This window comes from Ixodes scapularis, unplaced genomic scaffold (genome assembly GCF_016920785.2).
Source record: "Ixodes scapularis isolate PalLabHiFi unplaced genomic scaffold, ASM1692078v2 PGA_scaffold13__105_contigs__length_92229423, whole genome shotgun sequence".
Taxonomy (NCBI): domain Eukaryota; kingdom Metazoa; phylum Arthropoda; class Arachnida; order Ixodida; family Ixodidae; genus Ixodes; species Ixodes scapularis.
Genome location: NW_024609839.1, coordinates 13,590,426 through 13,604,602, shown reverse-complemented (window position 1 = coordinate 13,604,602; position 14,177 = coordinate 13,590,426). Strand labels below are relative to the sequence as shown.

The 14,177-nt window shown below is 45.0% G+C and overlaps 1 pseudogene; it reads left to right on the top strand.

The window, feature by feature from the left end:
• The window catches only part of LOC115309257, a 30,899-nt pseudogene extending 21,740 nt beyond the window's left edge, over positions 1 to 9,159 (top strand).
• The last annotated feature ends 5,018 nt before the right edge of the window (positions 9,160 to 14,177 follow it).

Genomic DNA, 14,177 nt, shown 5'->3' with positions numbered 1-14,177 from the left:
AACTTATCTCCCACTATATCTAACTGATCAGAAAGCATAGATGCATTAAATTTAGGAGGAAAATAAAGTGTGCCGATTAGAAGGCTAGTCTTATCACGGAGAGTTATTTCAATCCAAACGGATTCGCAGTCTGACTCAAAATCGAACCTGCGAACCGCATGCAAGTGATGTTTAACTGCAATGAGGACTCCGCCACCGAAGTTTACAGTCAAATTTTCATAATCTCTCTCCCGGCGGAAGAGTGTGTATTCGGGGGGAAAGTAATCATTTGTTGCGAAGGAGCTGTTCAACCAAGTTTCAGTTAGTGAAATAATATCGAAATCACTTAGAACGACGTTGTTAAAAAATATATTAGCTTTTGCGCGCAACCCGCGCACATTTTGGTAAAAGAGTGAACAATTTATGCTGCGATCTAATTCGTCGTAATTGTGTCACGATCATCATTACCCCGTACCGCTCCGAAAAAATGGCCTGAAAAGAGAGCCCATTGGCCAGACGTCCGCCACATTAATTTTGTTGAAGTCTTCCTCATTCACAGGTATGTGGAAAGAAGAATAGCTATCATGTTTTGTTTTCAACTTGATGCAGGTAAAAGGTTTCCTTTCAGAAGGGCAGTAAGAGCTGCTCCTACATCATCGCACCAAGTGTCTGAACTAAGGCGGGAAACAAAAAGTGCCTCAAGCCTCGGTCGTCTAGGGACTGACGACAGCTTCCTGCTTGCACAGGTTCCAGAAGAAGGCTTGACGTGTTTCTTCCGTCGGACGGGCGTAATTCCATCAGCGTCTTTCGGTGCTACCTCGTCCGTCGCCTGGACTGGCAGTGCGGAGGAAACCGCAGTCACGGCAGGTTTCGACGAAGACTTGTGCGCGGTAGAACGACCACTTCCAGGCGTCGCCTTGCCGCCGTCCGTCCGAGAGTCTTGGCCAAGGGCCGCAAAGGCCCGCAAAAATCACTTTCTCAATGTATCGCCTCATGTTCACCACTTGTGCAAACTTGATCACTACACCTGAAAAACCTCTTCCTTTTTCTTTCCTTTTTTTCTTTTCAAAAATATGTTGTTTGGTGGAATGCCCTTCCCGATTCCTTTGTCACCAAAACTAACCACAAATATTTTTAGGCTCTTATTTTTTTTTTTTTTTTTTTACAAATGTTCTGATTTCTTTCAATCATTTCTTGTTTAAAATAGTGGTGGCTGTGTGACTTGCTTTAGTTATTTATTCTTTTTTTTTTTTGCTTCGATTCTTTTGGTTGTTTTTAGTTAGTTTTTCCTCGTAAGGTGTGTGCCTTTTTTTTATGTAATACAGTTGAGAAAACCTTTAAAGGGCCACCGAAAAAAAAAAACGAAGTTTATTTGAACAGTTTGGTTGAGACACGCGTCTCAAAAAATAAATTTTACGTGAAAAAATACATTTTTGGAGCAGTATTGAAGGCTCGAGATTTGTTTAAACTTCTGCGTGGAATGTCCATGACGTCACGGAATGGTCATACACTCTCGCCACCTCAACGTGAGGGCCAAGCCGATCCACCTGTCCTCCTAGCACCCGAAATGCCGAGAGAGAAAACAAGTGGAAAGGAGGTTACTACCGACTAAAGCGCGAGACACATGCGCGAAAAAACCATCCGATCCGACGTCCGATCCGGCAGTACGACTGCCTGATCCGAAAAATTTGGTCGCTTCAGACGTCGGATCAGCGATCCGACACGCGTCCAACGCGCCAGATAGTTTCGCACGGCGGACGGATTGTCGGATGCGTCCAGCCAATGACAGCACAGCTAGCGCGAACGTCATGATGACGTAGTGGGTATGGCGGGACGAATAAGAAAACGGGGCGGGCGCGGGAAGCCGGACGCGAGGATCTCGCTGGCGGCTGACCCGTTCGAGAAAGATGGCCTCGGCAAAAGAATGCACACGCTAACCAACGAGAACAAGCTTCTAACTTCGCTCGTGTGAGCTAAACCGTCAATCTGGGACCAGAGATCTGTGAACGCGGACCTCCGCTGGAGTGCTTCGATGTCCTGGGCGGAGCTGAACGGATCGTCGTGCCGCATGCAAGGTCGGAAGCGTGTGTCTCAAACTGTCGCGTCTAGCGATTCGGAGCGGCGTTCGGACTGTCGGATCGGACATCGGATCGGATGATTTTGCCGTCCATGTGTCTCGCGCTTAAATCGCGTCTCACACCGTCAATATTGCTCTAAAAACTTATTTTGGTTTTGCGCAAAGTTAGTTTTTGGCACGCGTGTTTCAACCAGACTGTTTAAAAACATTTATTTTCAGTGACTCTTTAAGGTATTTCAGTAAATAAATAAATAAATAAAAGATTGGTCCCGAGGCGCTGACCGAGATGCAGTCCAGCAGCGCTGTTCCAGGGATTCGATCAAACAGGCGCATGTGCCCTCCCAGTGTATTAAATACTTATTGACATGGCTCTTTCCGACACTTTTGTAGTTCACATGTATGTTCTTGGACGACTGCTCGCTCCTACAGCCCCGAGGCCGCGAAAAAACGCTGCAGCAATTTTTTTCCCTGTGCGTCGCTTTTGCAGACGAACAGTGCAAGCCGTCTTCTTTTAGCAACGATGGTAGTTGTGTTGACTTCGTAGTGATTGAGTTTACAGCAGTCGACCGAGGCAGTTATTTCGGCATTCTCTCTCGACATTAGGGCCCATGTAAATCATAGCGTCGTCATTTCACTGCGCGGAAACAATCTCCAGACAAGCACTGGCGGAAAGTCCACCTGCGCTTGTTGTAATCCAGAATCCACGTGCTCCGAAGCGGGTTGAGCCCTGATTAGTTGTTTGTGTGGCCAAAAGGACTATCGCCATAGCAACAGCCACGCTCTCGCTGGCATCGGGAGCTTGCAGGGCACCAAAATACTAGAACTTCAGTTCGTAAATATTAACTTTCGCACTTCTTACGATGTGTGTAACTTGCGAACATAGCTAAGTTGCGTAGCCTGAGAAAGTCTTCGTGAATCTGGCCTCTGTAGCTTTCAAGTTTCGACTAGTGCCCGTGGCAAGAAAAATCAAGTATCCTTCGGTCGTGTTTTCCACATTGTTTAAAGCAAATCTGAAAGAACTACATGCTTATCGTTTAGGGAAGACTCTGAAGCCCCGTGCTGTACATTTGTTTTGTTGTTTTTGTTAGCACACTAGAACAGGTGCTGACAGACGCTCGGTGTATGACCACAACTTGTACACATTTGGATGCTGCAGCGTCATATTTATGATTGCATCTTGCAAATACTAAAGCGCTAATGTACACTTTTCCACGTGTATAGACGGCTACAGACCTTCGAAGACTGTGTCGGAACGGGATAGAAAACTGGAATCTATCTTATTTGCAGACGCGGCATTCGATAGAGAAAGTCCTGGACTGGGAGAATAGTCACCTTTACCACAAGGTAAGTGTGCCTTCAACACCATGCGGTCCTGTTTTTGTGCCCATTGCATTTCTGCAGGCAACCGTTAAAGGGCTCTCTCATTCTAAAATTGGGCTAAAGTCAAACACGAAATTACACTATTCTACTTCATTTAAACTTTAAAAAACATTGCACCTAGTACCCTATCTGGTGAGAACAGGAATGTCTCAAAATTTGTCTTTCACAAAGAACTTTTTTTTTTTTTTATAATATTTATGCTACAATAGAAACGTTTTGGTTTGCAGACGAAACCGAAACTGTACCCCTGTGGGATGATGATGATAGCGTTTGTAAAAAACTAGTGTCTGCTCCGAGTTTGCTGGACCTCCGAGTTGCCTCAGAGCGAACACTATAGCCCATTTCAACTCAAGAAGTTGGGGCGAGGGAAAGGAAGGCTGGGGAGGAGCAAGCAGACGGTATGCTGGAGAGGAGAGGGGGAAACTTCCTCCTTTCTTTTGCGTTTCGTCTGCCTCCTCCTCCCCAGCTCTCGTTTCCCTCGCTCTACTTTTTTTTTTATAATAATAATAGTTTATTTACCATATACATGTATGCTATATGGTAAAAGCTGGGGAGGAAAGCTTAAAAAGAGCTTGACTGGTCCCCAGCCCCCTCAAAGGAACACAGCGGTGTCAAAAATTGTACAAAGCAAAAAGTCCACTAATGCAAAACAGGAATAAGAAAACAAAGGGAAGAAAATCAAAACACTGGGCCGAAAATGCCAACTAGATATCAGCCACACACAACAATGAAGGAAATGGACTTGCAAAATACAAAAAGTTAACACGACATTATTTCAAAGAAAATATTCATGGATGTCACCTGGGGTTAAAGATACTATATCAACATTGGAATGCGAGAAAGTGTTGAGCAACGGAGGCAGGGCTCTTCTAATCGTCTGAAGGCCGTAGTCAGTATACGCGATGTACATATCTATTATCAGAGGGTCACGGTGACGAAGGGTATGAGTTTGCGGTTTTTTTCTGACGGAAGCCAAGTCAAATAAAAATCTCTTACTCTTGGTATATTCCTGTTTATATTTCATGGCAAGTCTATATTTGTAATTGTCATGTATTTTCATTATCCCCAGATTAGCAAAAACTTTCTTGAGTTGGAATGGACAATAAATAGTTTCGTATAAACCTGGCCTAGAGTACAGTTTTGGTATTCCCCGGATATCGAAAAATTTGTACTGCATCATCAATACAACAGGGTGATTCAAGGAGACGCCAGGCTCTCTAGATCAGCCACAAAATTCGGTTTCTTAACCTATCACACTACGACTTTGTGCAGCGTTGCCCACAAATGGTGCATTTTTTTGTAAAATTTGCAAAGAGCGAACTTACTTGAGGAAAAAGTAAAGAAAGAAAAAGGCTTCGCTCCTATGGAAATGCAGCGAAGCCACCGGTCTTCAAACAACATGGCGCCGTTTCGCACGGGAGACAAGAGATGGCGCAAGCGGTCGCGACGCCAACTGCCGCCAACAAACGAGCTTATGACGCTGAGAGCCGGCGTCTTCAGCAGACGAGAAACTGCAGTTTTTTGTTGTTACCGCGCCTGTTTTTGTTTTTGCGACTGTCGCCGACAGCGGAATGCGCGCCGCTTTTGAGTCGAAAAGATTGTCTGCTAAAAACGCCGGCTCTGGGCGCCGTATGCTCGGCCGTTGCGCCATCTCTTGTGTCCAGTGCGAAGCGGCGCCGTGTTGTTTGAAGACCGGTGGCTTCGCTGCATTTCCATAGGAGCTAAGCCTTTTTCTTTCTTTACTTTTTTCTCAGGTAATTTCGGTCTTTGCAAATATTTAAAAAAAAAATGCACCATCTGTGGGCAACGCTGCACAAAGTCGTAGCGTGATAGGTTAAGAAACCGAATTTTGTGGCTCATTTAAAGAGCCTGGCGTCTCCTTAAATCACCCTGTACAAAACAAAACAAAAACAATTTTTTTATATGCATTCATTTTGAGAGATGTATTTATTTTGAGACGTCCTGTCCTTCCAAATAAAAAAAGTTTTTTTTCATAGGTTTAGTGTTTTTTTAAGAGTGGATACTACTCAGGAAAGCAAACTTTTTAATCGCTAGTCTTTTTCCTATAAAATTTGCAGAGCATATTGATAGTTGGTAAAGAGGATGACAAGCTAAATTTTAAAAGTATAAGTATATTTTTTTTAAAGTTACATAAATGTACATAAAATGAACATGCACCCCCCCCCCCCCCCCCAGAAAAACTCGTTTAGAAAAGGAAATGATAATGGCCAGTTCTTTTGAACAAGCATGCAGTATAACATCTCTGTCACACGGCTATATAAAGAAATGACAAAACACCATTTCTACTAAAAATAAAAATGCGAAAATTAAAAAAAAAAATTGTTTACCAGCATTCGGTTTAAGTTACTGCAGTTTTTTTATAACAAAGGACCATGAAAATGCAGAAAGTAAGCTCATAGAAAAGTACGTTCTTTACAAAAGTTTCAGTACAGAAACTTCAAAAATTGGATCCACACATCATTTCATTATCAAATGGTAGCTTTCCTGAAACAAGGTTAATGCTGAAAAGTGAAATTGAGATAAATGTGTTTGAAAGTTCAGAAACCCACACTTCAGGTGGCACCTGCATGTCGGAAGTAATTTATTGCAGAAAAAAATACTTCAGTTACGGGAGTGAAACTTTCTGGCAGCATCCATGAGGATACTTGAAAGCTGCTACAAGGTAGTTGGGACCAATCAAGCAGCTTTAAAACCACAAGACGAACCAGTCTGTCTGCGATTGGTTCAGCGATGATAGAACGCACACATAAACAAGAGAAGCACCATGACGGTGCGCGTCTGACACTGCCTTATCGGTCACGTCAGCCCAAAGTGTCGGATGTGTCTGCACTTGAGGTGAAACAATGAATAGCTTGATCATGCCGACAAGGACTGTGGAGGCACAAAAGGCTACGAGCTGTGACAAAATGACGCCGTCTTGATATCACCATGTCATGGCGTCAGGTGACGTCACAGTCCTTTGTGACCCTTCTTCATGACTGCTCTTCACGACGGTTCTCTCCTAAGAGTTCCGCTGCAAAAATGTGTTCTGTAATCAAACGAACATCAAATTCCCGTTCAGCAAACAAAGGCAATTGGTAGGAGAATCTGTGTAGTACAGTGCAATCCACTTCTAACGATACCAGATATAACGATGTACTGCTTATAACGGTCAGTTTCTAGAGTTTCAAGACTAGAAACGCCCAGTTTTTAGCCCAGATACAACGATAATCAGTTATGACGAATCAATTTTGGGGTTTTTCATTAACGTTATAAGTGGATTGCACTGTAGTCAACCGAGCCACACTTTCTTCGTGATGGCTTTACTCGATAATGGGTAAACTTCTAATAGAAAGGCTCGCGCATCTTCGACGTGCCTGCTTTGCACATCAAGCACATACAGTTAGCCACTCTAATTTAGAGAGGGAGTGCAGAAAATGTGATCTGTGCCAAGGTTCTGACCATGTGAACATCACGCTCAACATTCCGGCGGTTTCGCTCCTTTTTCTAAATCAGATCTTTGCCTCGTTAATTTTGTGCAAACAATTAGCCTACAAGTTCTTGGTGAGAAAGTGAGTGTGCGGGTTTTGTTCATAAAAATGCTGACCTATTACCAGAGACACCACAGTGTGAAAATTTTTCTGTCATTTTGGTTTCTTCCACCTTTTAATATTCAAAAGGGGGGGGGGGGGGTGTCCACTACACTGCATTCGTTTCGTCATGACAGCAGGAACATCATCTGCTGACTGCTCCGATTTTCAGAAACGTAGAGAAATTTTGTGCAAACGCTTGCTCCGTTGCAGCAAGTAAGTGCTGCAGACAGTCTTGCATCCACACTATACACCTTCGGCAATTGCACAACCTGATAGCAGGTTGTAGAGTCGTCATATCATATGATGATATGATGTATTATCAGTATGTCATGTCATCATCATATCAAGGCGATTCATGCTAGAGTACAATCTCTTTATACTGAAATCCGAGTCATCACACAAGCCTCTCCCTCTTGACGGGAATTCCACCCATCGTATGACTAGAAGACCACTTTGATGGAACGGTGAAGTTTCAGTTGCATATCTATAAAAAACCGCCCTTGAAAGTTCCACCAAAAGAGCTTCTGCCATATTTATTTAGCATAGGCGTAAACCCCCCATGGGGGCACAGGCAATACCACCTAGAACACAAGGCCTGCGCGTTTCCTCCTCTAAACGTCATCACTAGTAGATCCCTTCAGCGCCCCCTAGCAAGCCCGGATGAGCAACATCGTCTGCTACATCGTCTGCTCCATCGCCTGCTTTAGTGGTTTGTGTAACAGATAATGAAACAGATGCTCACGCCGAGTGTCTCTTGCAAATAGCATACGATGAAGTTAGACGTTCACGTGGAGCATCAAATGCATGAGCGAAATTGCCTTACTGCTGCGCGAAGGGCTGAAAAGCCCTTCGTTGGACGCTGGACGCTGACACTGGACGCCGTTTTCGAAGGCGCTGTTTATACCTCGGGTAGCTGCTTCGAAGCGTTCTACCGCAGAACGAGCGCGCGCGCTAGAAATGCGCGTCTCAAAGCCAGGAGCGCGTGCTAGCTCACGCTCCTGGCCGAGGGAGCGTTCGCGTGCACGTCGCAAATGCACTGGAAGCTCGTTATCAGCTCGCGCTCAGCAGTCACGCGCACAGCTGCGGCCGCAAGTGAATGCGACGTAGTTGCGACGCGGCCCGTACTCTCGTCAAGCTTCGGGGTGTTTGCCGCTTGGGGCGGGTCGGGGATCTACTAACGAAACGTCATGCGCAGGCCTTGTCTTCTAGGTGGTATTGGCACAGGACTGTTGCTCCAACTCTTGCAGATTATTCAATGGTTAACGAGCGTGTTGCTTCGTTTCAGGTCGGTCTACATTGGAAGCTTGGAAAGCAGCGGTGCGATTCCAACAGCATGATGGAATACGTAAGTACCCTCCGATCGAAAATGGGCTCCAGTTATTGAAATTACTCTGCGTCAGCTTGTTCGTGCTACGGGTGCGAGGCTAGCACAGCTTGTGCAGTGCTCAGAGAAAAAGCTTATAAATGAGAAAGTGAAGGCGTAGAGACACTTCTTCCGTTTCTCAGACTTTTGTTGCGCAGGTTGGCAGCAAAGTTGGCGAGATCACTGAATGTCGCTATTGGCCGGTGGCAAATGTGGCGATGGTCGAGAAAACGGCAGCTGTTGTTGCCGTTTTCTCGACCAAATGTTTCCTTAATTAGCTTGCATCTACTTCCAAGAGTGGCTTTTGATCCGACAACGCAAGCAAAGTTTGCCTTCAATCATCCTTTTATACTTCTCGTCTAACGGCAATTACATCAATCTTTTTATTACGAATGAAATGGTCTGAAGCTTACACATTCTTACTGTGTTAGCCATTACACATTCTTACTGTGTTAGCCATTGGTCAGTGTCGGCTATTGGCTTTCTTAATAAGCCAAACTGTAGCCGACAGCCATTGCTGCAGTTTTCGTGATGAAATGTTTCTGCAATCAATATACACAACTTTCAAAGAGTGGCTTTTCTTGCAAGACAAAATTAACAATATGATTTTGCTTATGCTCACAGTTTGACTTGTTGTCTAACCATTTTTTTTTTACAAACAAAAATAGTTAAGTTTGCTAATTATGAGGGTCCCTTACCACTGGTTCTGAAACCAGCTGCTGCTCATCGACTTCATCCCCAAGTTGGCCATCCATCGTTCCGACTAAAGGCCGACGAGCCAGTCCCCCTTTCGCAAGTGTTGCCGCGGCGCTCGGACCAATGAGGCGGCAAGAGGGCTCTCGAGGACGACCAGGGCGCAGCGAATCTCTGTCACGGCGGAACGAACACAGCCCTGAGCATTTGCTGCGTCTCTTTGGAGACCGTCTTACAGACAAGAAAACGGCGCAAGGCAAGAGTTATTAGCCGACACCACAAGACGGCTGTACCAAGTGCAGACGCAAGAGATCTGATGTGTCGTTTAAAAGAAACGTGCGACCAGAGATAGGTCGCAAACAAAAAACAGAAGAGAATTGCACAGGTGCCTTTAATTTACCGTGTTTAAACGTACATAGGACGCGCTTAGACTTAACAAACTGGAGTTTGCTGGAAGCAGCGTCAAAGACCTGTTGCTTGTTCGATGCTATCAATCCTTTTCAGATGTCAGCAGTTGCAAGCTGTGTGAGCGTAAACTCGGAAGCAGTAGGAATAAAGTTGTTAGCGGGCGCTCCGATCTAAAATACGCAAATGTTGTTGACAAGGGTGCTCGTACAATTAGCGTCATCAACTCCGTAACAAGTGCACCTGGTATTTGAGACTGCTTCCTCGTTGACTGCCGACAAAGTTTAGAACTTTATGGCGTGCCATTGATCATGATCGTCGGCTTGGATTGTGTTGGCTAAACCTTTTTAACCGGGCAATCAGTTTCAGAAACATTAGGAAAGGGTACACACATCAAAACTTGACATTGTGTGTCTCGGAGATTTGCAAATCGGCGCCAATTGTTCGCGTTTCACGAATACGAGCCATCTGTAAGAGAAGGATGCCACGAAGAGTGTTTGAAAACCTCGAGTATTGTACATTTTCCTTGTTCTTGCGACGCATCAGAAGTCCCTAGCCAGGAAATTTTTTCTTCTCCTTTTTTTGTTGTCAAAAAAAAAAAAAAACACACACAGGTGGTCTCCAGGAGACCACCTGTGTGTGGTTTTTTTTTTTTGTGCGCTTTGACGCGACTGTTAGGATAATTCGGGACATATCTCTGTCAAGGTCACTGCGATGATCCGCAGTGTCCCATTGTTAAGTCCTCGTCCCATGTGTGGGTTGTTTTGTATCTTTTGTATCCATCCGGTTTGAAATGTCTGCAACAAAGGAGTTTATCTGTAGAGTGTGGTTGGGAAAAAGTTCCGTGGGTACTTAAAGGCTGTTTGAGAAATAAACCAGTTAGCTGAGTTTGAGACGTTCTCTGTGTCTGTTCCTTCTACTGAAAGTTCTTCCGATTTCTTCCACCGCAGTCTCAGGTGTAATACGACATGATTCTTAACAGTTATTTTTAATTTTATTTTTTATTATAAACTTCACAATCATCCACAATTTTAGCATGATGCAGTGGAATTGTCGCGGCCTTTTTCATAACATCGATGACATACATTTTTTTCTTGATGAGCTCCGTCCTGTGGCCTTGTGCCTACAGGAGACTTATCTGAGTGACACCCACACAAAAGTGCTACATCGTCATCAGGTTTTCCGAAAGGACCGCATTTCATCAAACCCTTCGGGTGGTGTAGCAGTGGTAGTACAGAGTGGAGTTGCCTGTGCTCCAGTGCCTCTACAGACTCCCCTTGAGGCAGTTGCAGTTCGAATTCTTCTGGACCGCCTCATTACCCTTGTATCACTCTACTTGCCTCCCAACACTCCGCTGCATTTGCAAGAACTTCAGGGACTCGTCGGCCAGCTACACGAGCCCTTTTTAATTCTTGGCGATTTTAATTCCCACCACCCCTTGTGGGGTAGTCCTCGACAGGACTCTCGTGGTGGAGTCATTAAGCGACTTTTATTATCATCCGGGTTATGTCTTTTAAACCAAAAAGAAGCAACGTTTTTTAGTGCCTCCCATAACACTTTTACAGCTATTGATTTGTCCCTGTCATCACCATCGTTACTCCCATGTTTTTCATGGAAGGTTTTAAACAACCCTTTTGGCTGCGATCATTTTCCCATTATTTTAGAAAGCTTTAAACCGATTCCATTGATTCCTACTCGCCTTCCCAGGTGGAAGTTAGAGAATGCCGATTGGTCTATTTTTGAATTAGAGGCTGTGATTGATCCATCTTTGCTTCGTACTATGAGCCCCGACAATGCGACAGTTTGTCACTGAATGTATAATTAGTGCAGCTTCGAATTCTATTCCTCAAACATCTGGACATCTTCCTAAGAGATGCAAACCGTGGTGGACTAAGGAGTGCACAACCACTCGCAAGGACCAGAATAAAGCCTGGGGAGTTTTTCGTCGGTACCCTACTAATTAAAACCTAATTGCATTCAAGAAAAGTAGGGCTAAGGCGAATTGGACACGAAAACAGGCTAAGAAGGTTTCATGGACCAAATATGCCTCTTCTATAAATAGCCTTGTTCCAGCGAAGGAAGTGTGGGACCGCCTGCGAAAAGCCCGAGGCGACTATCCAGCTTTCCGAATCCCTCTTTTTCCCTTGCCTGCCGTATCTCTCAAAGATCAGGCAAATGTTCTTGGTATGCACTTCCAACATATATCTAGTTCTTCCCACTTTAGTGTAAAGTTTCAGAAGTTTCAGTCTACTGCTGAAAAGCAATCTATCTCGATGTCAGGATATGACCGGGCAGCTTACAATAGAGAATAGACCGTTCAGTATGTGCGAACTGGAAGTGGCGCTGGGTGTGAAAAAGCAGTCTGCACCAGGCCCAGTCAGCATTCATTACGAAATGCTGAGGCACTTGTCCCCAACATCATTAAGTTATTTGCTTATGTTTTTAATCATCTATGGAAATTAGCTGCTTTCCCTCGATGCTGGAAAAGCGCCCACATCATTCCTCTTCTGAAGCCTGGTAAAGACCCCTCTCTTCCAGCGAGTTACCGTCCCATTGCGCTCACTAGTTGTCTTGGGAAGACTTATGAAAGGCTCATCAACCGGCATCTGGTGTATTTTCTGGAGGAAGAAAATATTTTGGACATTAATCAGTGTGGATTTCGGGAGGGACGATCAGCCACAGACCATTTGGTTCGTTTGGAGACTTTTATCCGTGAGGCATTTGTACATGGGCAGCATTGTGTCTCGGTATTCTTCGACCTGCAAAAGGCCTATGATACCACATGGAGGTATGGAATTCTTCGGGATCTGCACAACTATGGGGTACGAGGCCGCATGCTCCAGTGTATACAGAATTTTTTAAGCGACCGGACTTTTCAGGTCCGCTTGGGTTCTACACTGTCCGATGTGTTCCTCCAGGAAAATGGAGTCCCTCAGGGAGGAGTTTTAAGTGTTACTCTGTTTGCTGTAAAAATTAACAGTCTTGCAAGTGTGATTCCACCGTCTGTGTTTTACTCATTGTATGTGGATGATGTGCAGATCTCCGTTTCTTTTTGCAACCTCTCCAGCTGTGAACGACAACTACAACTTACAGTCAATAGGATGAGCAAATGGGCAGCTGAAAACGGTTTCACTTTTTCTCCCGAAAAAACTGTCTGCGTTCCCTTTTCGCTCCGCCGGGGATTGTCCCTTGATGCTTCTTTGCATTTAAACCACATTGACATACCTGTTCGCCAGGAACACAAATTTCTGGGCATAATCCTCGACAAGAAGCTCACTTTTGTACCTCATTTGAAGGAATTGAAGCGCAAATGCTTAAAATCATCAAACATTCTCAAGGTGTTGTCCCACAACTTGTGGGGGTCCGACAGGCGTTGCCTCCTGCGACTCTACAATTCTTTAGTTCGGTCTCGCTGCGACTATGGTGCAATTGTGTATGGATCTGCACGTCCATCTACACTAAAGATGCTGGATCTGGTTCATCACCTGGGGCTCCGACTGGCTACAGGCGCTTTTCGCACATCACCTGTGTTAAAGTCTGAAAATATATCTCCAACCAAAAAATGATAGGCAACCCGACGTTTCAAAACCAACACGGTTTCTTCTTCAGGGGTGACTGAAGTCGCGCGGACACAGCAGCAGCTCCCAACCTCTTCGTCTTCAAAAATTAAAGAAAAGAAAAAAAAGAGAAAAGAAAAAATTAAAAAAGAGAAGTTAGGAAATTGGAAAACTTGTAAAATAACTTGTTGGTTATAAAGATGGTCATCTCTTCAGCTTTTCCGTCAGGTCACGGAGGCCATGTGCGTACAGAGAGGGCAGAACGCCCAGCGACCTGTTTAGGTTTCCTGGGGTGTGCTGGATGTGCCACGATTCCAAGAAAAGTCTTCTTCGAAAATTGGGCTCTGTGTCCACCACGTGCGCGTTCGCGAAGTCAATGCGATGGTCTAGGGTATCGCAATGTTCGGCGATGGCGCTGCGCTCACTGTCAAACTTCCGCACGTCGTTCTTGTGTTGGCGGATACGCTCGGGAAAGTTCTTCGTCTCGCCGATGTAGGTTGCGGGGCACTCTGCGCAAGGAATGGTGTAAACCACGCCTTGTGCTTTTTCCTTTCCGTGGTTTACACCATTCCTTGCGCAGAGTGCCCCATCACCTACATCGGCGAGACGAAGAACTTTCCCGAGCGTATCCGCCAACACAAGAACCACGTGCGGAAGTTTGACAGTGAGCGCAGCGCCATCGCCGAACATTGCGATACCCTAGACCATCGCATTGACTTCGCGAACGCGCGCGTGGTGGACACAGAGCCCAATTTTCGAAGAAGACTTTTCTTGGAATCGTGGCACATCCAGCACACCCCAGGAAACCTAAACAGGTCGCTGGGCGTTCTGCCCTCTGTGTAAGCACATGGCCTCCGTGACCTGACGGAAAAGCTGAAGAGATGACCATCGTCATAACCAACAAGTTATTTTACAATTTTTCCAATTTCCTAACTTCTCATTTTTAATTTTTTCTTTTCTCTTTTTTTTTCTTTTCTTTCATTTTTGAAGACGAAGAGGTTGGGAGCTGCTGCTGTGTCCGCGCGCCTTCAGTCACCCCTGAAGAAGAAACCGTGTTGGTTTTGAAACGTCGGGTTGCCTTTCATTTTTTGGTTGGAGATATATTTTCAGACTTTAACTCTCACCCAACC